Source organism: Lissotriton helveticus, chromosome 10 (genome assembly GCF_964261635.1).
Source record: "Lissotriton helveticus chromosome 10, aLisHel1.1, whole genome shotgun sequence".
In the NCBI taxonomy this organism is placed as follows: domain Eukaryota; kingdom Metazoa; phylum Chordata; class Amphibia; order Caudata; family Salamandridae; genus Lissotriton; species Lissotriton helveticus.
Window position 1 is genome coordinate 661,721,807 of NC_136071.1, and position 8,747 is coordinate 661,730,553.

An 8,747-nucleotide genomic window follows, 5' to 3' on the forward strand; every position below is an offset into this window, starting at 1 on the left:
CTTTCCCTTCCATTCCCTCACACCCGTTGTGAAGAACAATTTTGCCGAGGGCATGAGGGCAGTGTCCAACTGGATGGCTACCAACTGCCTCCAGTGCAATGTCGGGAAGACCGAAGTAATGCTTTTTGGGAAGGCTAGCATGCACTGGTCTTCCGACTGGTGGCCTTTAGATCTTGGACCTGTCCCATGCCCAAAGCCAATTGTTAAGAACCTGGGGGTGAAACTTGACCAAAATCTGAGCTTAAAGGAGCACGCCAATTATGTCACAGGAGCTTGTTTTAGAACAATTGGCCAGTTAAGGCGAGTCTTCCCTCTGCTGCCTGACACCCACAGGAAGACTCTTGTACAGGCCCTGGTGATAAGCCGCCTGGACTACTGCAACGGCCTCCTCATATTAGCAAATGAGGAGGCGCTCAACCGTTTGCAGGTAGTCCAAAATAGGGCGGCCAGACTAATTTTAAATGCTCCTGCAAGAACCCCGTCCAAACCCCTGCTAAGTTACCTTCACTGGCTGCCCATACAACAACGTGTTAGATTTAAAATCTGCTGCTCAGTGCACAAATGCCTTTATGGACAAGGCCCTAGATACTTGGCACAAAAATTCCAGTTATACAAACCTGAACGCCTCTTACGTTCTAGCAACCAGTGTTTACTGGAAACTCCCACTATAAAAAAAGTCAGACAAGGTGGACGCGCCTTATCATTTATAGGTCCGACCATGTGGAACAAACTTCCATCCGACCTAAGACACAACACCAACCATTTGTGCTTTAGGAAAGCCTTAAAAACACATTTGTTTCAGGAAGCATAACCCACCCTGTGGTACTCCACAGAGGCAACGCATCCCTGTACTTACGCGAGCAAAGCGCGGAGATACCCCATGGGTCGATTCTGGCGCGATACAAGCAATTAAATAAATACAATTTTTAAAAAAACCTTGCTTCCTCAGATCCAGACAAGAAACGAGAAGAAAAGAAGGACCGAACATCCTTGCAGCAGCTAACAAGAGGAAGACGCCAACGGACTTGGCCCCAGCCCCACCGGCCTGTCTCCCCCTCGAACCTGCTACTGCAAATTCCTCGTGTGTCCTGCAGCCAGCAACCTCAAAAACCACGGAGGACCTACCTGCCTTCACTTCCAAAAACTGTTTCTCCTGTGAACACTGTATTTGTTCAAATGCAACCTCTGGTGCAACCGGAAACCGCAAATATGCCCCACTCTGCACCCGCCGTCCACGGCCCGAGCTCGAGTGGGCAAGCAAGGAGGTCACCCCTACGATCCTGAACCGAGGTCCGGCGACCCCTGGCCTGCCTCTAGGCTTCAACCAACACCTGAAGTCTAAATTCAGAAGGCCCCCCTAACCGCGACCAGGAGCTGGTAAGAAGATCTGACCCCCCAAAAGGCACATCCTTGTGTTCTCAAACCAACGGTGCCTAACCAACCTCTAATTTCCCAACTTACCTCTCGAATTGGCGGTCACACCCAGAAGTCCCTCGTCTCCCTGCCTGCAGTGCTTTTGCAAACTGGAGGTTCTCCATTGGAAACAGTAGGGCATCGACCTCGAAACAGCACCCTGTGGTGCTTATTTGTTTCCCCATTTGCCCTGAGCTAAAGTCCAGGAGCTGTGCTCCCACAACCCAGTGGCCTGCTTGCCAGCAGCCACCAACCGGAGGCCCCCCTATCCCCCATTGGATAACATTGGGCCTCCGCACTCTGCCGCCCTAGTGCAGCTGAGGGTGTAACAAGAGTGCACCCTTGACCCTGGGGGAACCCTTGTTCTAACCCCAACCTCAACTCCAAACACCGATTACCTAAAAACCGATAACCATATTTTCCTCAATTGGATAACATTGACACTTTTTCCTGAAAAAGTTTCTTAGTGTGGAGTTTTGAAACCTAAAGAAATTCTTTAAAATTGTACGATATAACAAAAACGCTTTTACTCAGCTGGTTACAGGAAATGTCCCAGTGCTGCATCCAGGCATACAGCACTGAGTACGAATAGTAATCCAAAAGTAGCTTAGTTGCTATTGTACTGAAAATCCCATTCAAGTCTATGTACTGTATTTACAAGTGATTGCATTTCCCTGAAACAATACTGTAAGTCAAACCACAGTAGATTTACAATTGCAATTGAACTGTTTTACAATTCTCATTTACTACTGTAAAGTATTTATTGCTTACCTGTGCCAGGCTTGCTTGGTTCCCCCTCGTTGCCTACAAATGGGCAAGCAATCTTAAGGACCAACTAGTGTCTACACAACCAAAGACACCGCAGAAACCAGCCACTGCAGCGTGTGCCACCGAACCCACCATTCCAAAACACTCAACTTGGAAACCCGGTAAAACCTGGACACAACTACAACACACAAATTGTAATTCGACCAATATCGTCTACCTCATCACATGCCCATGTGGCCTCCGCTACATTGCCATGACTACACGCAAGGTCAGAACTAGAATAGTTGAGCATCGCAGCACAATAAGATGCAGAAAGAATATCAGCCGCATCACGGAACACTACCTCCAACTCGTCCACACCCAAAATGACTTTACATGGATGGTAATCGAACAATACGATTACAACCAACGGGACAATGAAACAACTTTATTAACAAAGGAACAACGTTGGATCTACCGCCTATCCATCCAACACCAAGGCCTGAATGATTCTTTACCGTGGTTTACTTTGAGGATCTGAACTCTGTGAACCACATAGAAAGCTACACATTACAGCGTCTCTGTACATGGTCTGAATGACCCAACCCCGTGGCTGATATGTAGGCCATGACTAGCAGCAGCCTCATACCACGCGCAACTTTGTCTGATACCATCTGGGCTCATGGAGTCAAACTCGACACACCTCCACATGAGTCCCCCAGTCCACTGCATCCAAGCGCGCTCATGACACTCGCACCCTTATTCAAGTCTAAGGTCAATTCTGATTTAAGGAGTCAGACTTTATACACTAGCCGACCTCCAGATGAGTCCCCGAGCTTATTACACCCAAGCGCGCTCATAACAATTCACGTCTTGGATCCCCTTTTGAACTCTTATCGTAATTTTCTCTGCCACTTTCACCCTTCGGCTGCTATTCAGCACCTACCACACATTAACCGATGCACGCCAGATCACCTTGACAACGGACGCTTTGACTCCCGTACGTGTGTAGTCTTTTCTCTATGTTCTCTTTCCAGAGACGCACTCACCAACACTGGCACCTCACCTCACCGAAATGGATACTTAAGCACCGGCGTTACAGAGGACCAGTTCCTTCGGAGATCCGCCGCAGCAGCACAGGTTCCAAAAGGGTCCTGAATAACCAAGTCGTGAGTAGACCAATAGGACTTATCGACCACCGGGTAAGAACTTCTTTCCCCCACAGGTTTCAATGGCCCACGCGCCACTTCCCTTCTCATTACATGGTCAGAACCGCTGCCGTAAACATCCATAGGGGCAATTGCTGCAAATCGCAAGCGTAAGGATACCGATTGAGTGTGTCCACCTTTTTCATGTGTGTGTGCCTACCCGACATAGCCCACCACACGTTCCTTCGCATATACCGGTAAATTCACCAAACCGTATCACCATTACGGTTTCACTTTTTGCCGCAATTTTCCGCCCATCTAGCATGTATCAACTGGCAAATATGTACTCGTGTGATTATGACTTTAACCAAATCATGCAAAGACTCTTTACTGTATGTGTTTGGCGTAAATGTTGTACGTCCAGTAATCCTTGGAGAGGGAATTCCCCTCCCACACATATGGCACCTTACCGCGTGCAACACATTTTAGATCACACACTCATTGTAAGTGTAGATCTCACCTTCACATAGTTTACGGTCCTGAGGAAAGCCAGTATTAATGAAAGGCCTGGCTGAAACATGTAGACCACCCACCAGATGCAGGAGTCCCTAACTATTACTCCACCTACATCCATTGCCTTGCTTTTACTGCTATCAGAGGCCCAGACATTAAAGATAACTCCCTGGGTACTGGGACCACTGAATAGCTTTTAATCTTTCACTTTCAAGTCACCCACACTGCACACTCAGTAAAATACCTGCTACGCTGTAGTACAGGCGTTGAAGCACACCCGGGACACATTCGGTGTCACTGGGTGGGCCCGATGATGAAGCATGCCACCAACTAGGTTGGTGGGTGCGGGCTTTTATAAGGAAACCAAACAATTCCTTTTTCTTTACTTCTCCCATACAGTCCTGAGTCCTCTATCACATATAAATAGGCTAGTCCTCTCTTGATTATATACATCTGGAACTGTAACTGGAACCCAGGATCAAAGTGCTGGAACACGACTAATCAGTTTTCTGCTCAGAACCTGGAAAAAGAAGAAACGTGCAATTGTCGATTTATGAAGGAGAATTCCAACAAGTTTCATTCAGTTAATATCTTTCATCCATTAATGAAAAGATCTCAACAGTGTTGTTAGTCAAACATAAGGGTAGGTAATAATACACCATGCTAAAGCCATCAGTTCTAATTCATATGATGCACCGGGTGGGATAATCCTTGCCTCAGAGTCCTTAATAAAATTGAAAATTCTAGACGTGTTAGCTAGAAAACATTTTATTGAATGTCAGGACCGGAGGCGTTCGATTATATTTCTTTATAGCTGTTCTGATACCACTGAGGGAACATCTAAAATAGGTTTGCAGTAAAAAGTCTTAAAAGTAGTGGCCCTCATAATGTCTTGCAGGTGCGAACCCAGGAGAAAGGACTTGGAGGCCATTGCACCCCTGACTGAATGAGCACCGAATTTACTGCTGTCAACACCCGCTTCCCCCAAGAGCCTTTTCACCCATCTGGCTAAAGTGGCAGATGTAACCGCATGGAAAGGCTACTAAAGGGAAATCAATAGTTTGCCACCAATGGAGCAGTGAAACTTTCTAGTATGGTCCTTGTTCTCTTTCAAAGATAGCACAAGGCATAATTTAGAATTGTTTGGAAATTACGGGTATGAGAGCTGTCTGGAATCAGTTTTTGTCCTTCTGGATAAAGTAAAAGAAACCCCATTGGGAGTAAACACACTACCTGTTAAATCCAGTGCCTTCACATCACATACCCCCTGCAAGACATTAAACAAAGTAGCATAGCCAGCGTTGCCCAAAACTTTTTCGTGAAAGGTCACAATTAGCTGGCCACCTCTGTAGGAATGATAGGACAATATTTACTTCCCACAAATATGCATATTTGGGAATCAGGGATTGCTTAAGTGCATGCCTTGCATGACCTGGCTCACCAATGGGTGATGATCAATGAATCTGTCATTCACCAAGGCATGCACTGCGGAGATGGCGGCACTGTAGTCATTAATGGAAGAATAAGCTAAGCCTAAAGACACCATTCCCGGTAGGAAATTGATGACCAAGACAATGGGAGCCCTCAGGAGATTCAAACTCTGTTACTTATACCAACCCAGCAAGCATCCCCAAGCTGAGGCCTAATATTTATAAGTGGCATCCGACCATGAGCGGAGTAGGAAATCTTCAGCCTGTTCCAAAAGGTCAGACGAGCCGAGGGTCCCTGAAATGTGCCACACCATGAGATGTATATGGCCTTGCTTCAGCAAGGGGGGCCCGAAGTCTATTCAGACCCAGCAGATATTTGAACTGAGTGATCTCGGACAGACACTTGCAGGAAATCTCCATCAGAACGGGGAACCAAGTTTGGGATCTCCATAATGAAGTGATCGGGATTAATTCCGCCTGCTGGTTGCGAGTTTGAGCTGACACTCTCAGTATCAAGAGAAATGGAGGAAAGGCATAATGTAGAAGACCGTGCCAGTCCTGAAGAAAAGCGTTGTTGCCAGAGCCAGCGGAATTGGGAACTAGAAAAATAACTTTGGAAGCTGAATGGTCAGGCGACCGGCAAACCGATCCGGGTTGCAAGGGCCCCACGGTTCCTGGAGTAATTGGAATATGGATGGGTGAAGTTTCCACTCACTGACATCCCATAGATATTGGGAATTCCAGTCCGCTACAGTATCGTTGTGCCCTGGAAGATGCTCCGCAATCACTGTGATCTGGTGATGAAGGCAATAGTGCCAAAACTCCTTGGCAATCTCCACTGGAACCCAGGATTTGGTCCTGTCGGTCTGTTGATATACTGGACTGCATACATGTTGCCCATCCTCAGAAGTATGCAACAGCTGGAAGTATGAGGTGCTAGATTCTTGATGGCAAATGACCCCACTAATAGCTCTAGGCAGTTTGTGGACTTGCGATTATTCTGGCTTCCATCGCCTGCCAATGGAAATATTTCCACTTCTGGCTCCTCAACCCTACTGGCTGGCATCAGATTCGATTACCACATCTGGCCGGAAGCCGAAAATGGCCCAGGTTGCCATGTGATAGACCCACCATAGCAGTTCTGCCCTGGTATCTGGAGTGAGACTGATCATCTTAGAATAGGAAAGGCCTCGTTGGAGGTGCCAGATCTTTAGGCGCTGAAGAGCTTGATGGTGCAAGGGAGCTGTGAATATTGCTTGTATGCTAAGAGACCCACAATCCCGGCTAGAACCCTCACAGAGACTTTGTCGTTGGAAAGGGAGGCCCAAATTTATTTCTTGACCAGTTTAATTTTGGTTGAGGAAGTGCATGCAGGCCAACACTTTGTCTATTTAGAAGCGAATAATTTTATGCACTGAGAGGGGCACAGAATGGACTTCTTCTGGTTGACCAGAAAACCCTAATCTTGGAGCAATTGAATGGTCCATGATAGATGGGTCAACAGCAGTTGCTTGCCCTGCGCCATCAGGAGGATATTGTCAAGATATATGATAAGACTCACTCCTCTGGCCCAAAGTTGTTCCACTACAGGGCGCATCCCTGTGGTGGAACACCACGGTGTGGAGGACAGACCAAAAGGAAAGACCTTGAAATTAAACCATTGATTCTCCCATGTGAATTGGAGGAATTAACGAGAGATATGTGTCCTTCAGGTGAAGTGCCTGAGGAGGCGTTGAAATGTCCTTGGCCTTGAGGAGGGCCTCTGTTGTAGCAGTTGGGCCCTCCACAGGCTCTGGAGGGGTAAAAGGTGGAGTGTGCCTCCGCACTGTAGGAGCGGTTTCTGCCCTAATAAGCTATGGAAGGGCCTGATGAGTATGGATGGTCCATGGATCACCCTCTGTATCGATCGGCCTGCTGGGAAAGGTGTCGGTTGCGGAGCACTTTCTTGAGTGAAGATGGTGCTGTGTCCAAAGCCGTGAATGTCTGTATGAATTTTCTTATATCTCGCAAAAAGAAAATTCTCCGAAGAATGCCCATTGACTTTTGAGCCTGGTTCCGCATTGCCTAGTTCTGCCAGTTTTGGATGTACGCGGATGACTTTCCCAGAAACCACAAGGATCTGTGGGTCCACCCTGCCAATGTTTTGGGATTGATGGGGAGCCCGTATCTTTAGTGGTAACCTCCATCTCTAAAATTTTGCAAAGGGGGTCTGTCAAGTTGAGTACCTTATCTTGACAGGCTTACCTGCCGATCCCTTGCTTAGGGTCCTTAGATGATCTTTATTTTAAAGTCGCTAAATTGGGGTCTACTTTCGGTGGTTTGTTACTTTGTCAGTAACCTCAGAGCAAGGGCACTCAGAATGCAATCGATGGCGCACTTCCTTGTCATATCCTGTACGAGTGCCGTCATGAACATAATCTGCGTCCGGGGCAAGGGGGGCCCATGCTGAAGAGTGAGGGTGGAGGATGGAGTCTGGGTCAAAATCCAGGGGAGGAGGGGACTGGGAGGACGAAGAGAGTAAGTACTCGTGCTGGGTCTTTGAATGGTTCTGGGGCAGAGAGGTTGAGTCATTGGTGTTCAAAGCGGGCAAGAAGGAGGGTCAGAGTCTGGGTCTTGAGAAGTGGAGGGAGTGGGGGCTACCTCCTCTGGTGACAAGGTATGTGCAGAGTACACATGATCTGAGGTAAAGGACAATGAAATGTGGATCCTAATCGTAATGTGGGCCAGCCCTTGGAGAGCGGGTCACTACCTGCTTGGGGCGTGGTGGGCGGGTAGACGCTGAGGGCACACCGCTGTAGATGGCTAGTAAAAGGTTGAAGGGCAACTGCTAGAACCTTATTTACAGATTGTGTCACCAAGGCATCTAGGGCCTCCACAAGGTTCTCCTCAAAGAGAGTTTGGTAATTCACCATGTCGTAAGCATCATCAGCAAAAAACTGGTGCCCAGCCATGTTGAGTATGGCAAGTGAGGCACATAATGCTTTGTACAAGGCGAGTGAGGGTAGTAGTGCTGGTACAAACAGCTGAATGGAAGCAGACTCAGTTATAATAATACATTTTCTTTATTCGGCTTTGCACATAGGAAAACCATAAAAGCAACATTTTGATAATACAGTTTCATGTATTAAGAAATAACAAGGTAAACGTGTTACAGACTAGAATTCAAACAAAATCAAGTTAATACATTCAGAATGAAGGATCGTGTTGTTTCATTACATCATCTAAAACCACATCCAAGATACATTTTACAGATTTTTCCTATGCTTCATAATGCATTTTAAAAAATTCAGGACATGAAAACAAACGGATTGAGATTCTAGCAGTTGGAGACGGAGCATTGCAGGACGACATTGTCTGAGTCCCCAATGCCTTAACAAAGGTAGTAGCCAAATTTTCCGATGCGGAAGGTGGAATTTGCAAAACAGTATTGTGTGTAGGTTAGTCTGTTTTGATTCCTCATCACAAGGGCAGGCAGGGAGAGTTACATCCCACCTGT